The sequence below is a fragment of the Morone saxatilis genome, unplaced genomic scaffold (assembly GCF_004916995.1).
Source record: "Morone saxatilis isolate NCDOM2014 unplaced genomic scaffold, NCSU_SB_2.0 Contig17, whole genome shotgun sequence".
NCBI lineage: Eukaryota > Metazoa > Chordata > Actinopteri > Moronidae > Morone > Morone saxatilis.
The window spans coordinates 2,304,740-2,306,188 of record NW_023339729.1 but is presented as its reverse complement, the minus strand read 5'-3'; positions in this window follow the sequence as shown (position 1 = coordinate 2,306,188).

The window sequence follows — 1,449 nt, the reverse complement described above, 5'->3', positions numbered from 1 at the left end:
TTTTTTGTTTGTATTTCTTAAAATATACTTTAAATTGAACAACAATTGTATTGTAATATATTGGCATATATTAATTATAAATAATTGAAACAGTGAAATGAATTGAGTGCCGTATTACCTTTTTTGTTCTTGTGACAAAGACGTCACATCAGGTTTTCCATGACGACGTCACAGCGATATTTTCGTAACTTGTTTTATATTATTTTTTTCAGGAAATATGGTCAGACCAGGTTAAATGCAATACAGGACACACTATTAAAGCATTAGAGTTGTTCCATGGTTTAAACCTACCTTAGTAACAGAAAACAAGCTTTTTGAATTTAGCTACTTCCTTCATTTCTGTTTACCAGTCACACCCACTTTTTGGAGAGGACACTTCCTGTCACAGTCACATGACTGTGACACCAGGATGTTTTGTATGTGTCACTTAGGGACTTAATGAGTTAAGGGTCAAGCATAAAGCTGTATAGGGAAGACTGAAGGACATTTAAAGTGTTTGTTACACACGTGTCATTTCCCTGATACTGATACAGGGTTAGGGTTAGGGTTCATTTTCGGACCCTAGTATCGGCCGTCCTGCTCTGTAACGTTAAAGTAGTGACAGCAGAGGTTGAGGAGAAACATGAGGTGAGAGGGGAATAACATGCACCAAAGCCACCAGACAGAACGGGAACTGGGATGTCGTGGTTGCTGTTTATGGTGTGTGTGTCTCAACCAGTCTGCCGTCAAGCTGCCTTGTGTTGCTGCTCATTTAAACTGCTGCTGCTGCTGCTGCTGGTTAATTGCCCGTGTTGCTGTTTGTGTGAACCATATTCTCGCTGTAGGTCTAATTATCCTCGGGCCAAACCGTTTCTGACTGTCCTCGGGTCTCTTTCGGATCAGTTCTCGTCTTTTAAAAATGAAGTGAACTCGCAGGGTCCAGCAGGGTTTCCACGTGTCTGGTTCAAAGCAGGTACAGCATTTTACACGTCTGAAGGCCTCTCGTGTTGTTGTGCAACTGTGTAATGAACGTTTTCATTATCGATTATTCTGCAGATTATTTTCACAATTGGCATTTTATTCTGTAAAATGTCACTGAAAGCAAAGAAACCGTCCAAAACCAAAAGATATTTAGTTTACTGTCATATAAGACAAAGAAAAGCAGCAAATCCTCTCTTTTGAGAAGCCAGGGGGGGGGCAAACGTTTTGACTTTTTGACTGGGCCACACTGAGTTCTACAGTTTGACTGGGGGGCCAGGCAAGGAGCAGATGGATGGAGTGTTTATGTGAACTAATGTATATGACATGTACAAGCCATTATATAAAAGGATTGGCCTTTAAGAGGCAGCAAAGCATGAATATGCAAGGCTCATTTACAAATTATTTTACAAATGCATTTATTCATAACAGTAGAGCAACTCACGTTCAATTTCGGTGGGAACAGTGTTGTTGCTCTCCCTTTTTTGCCAG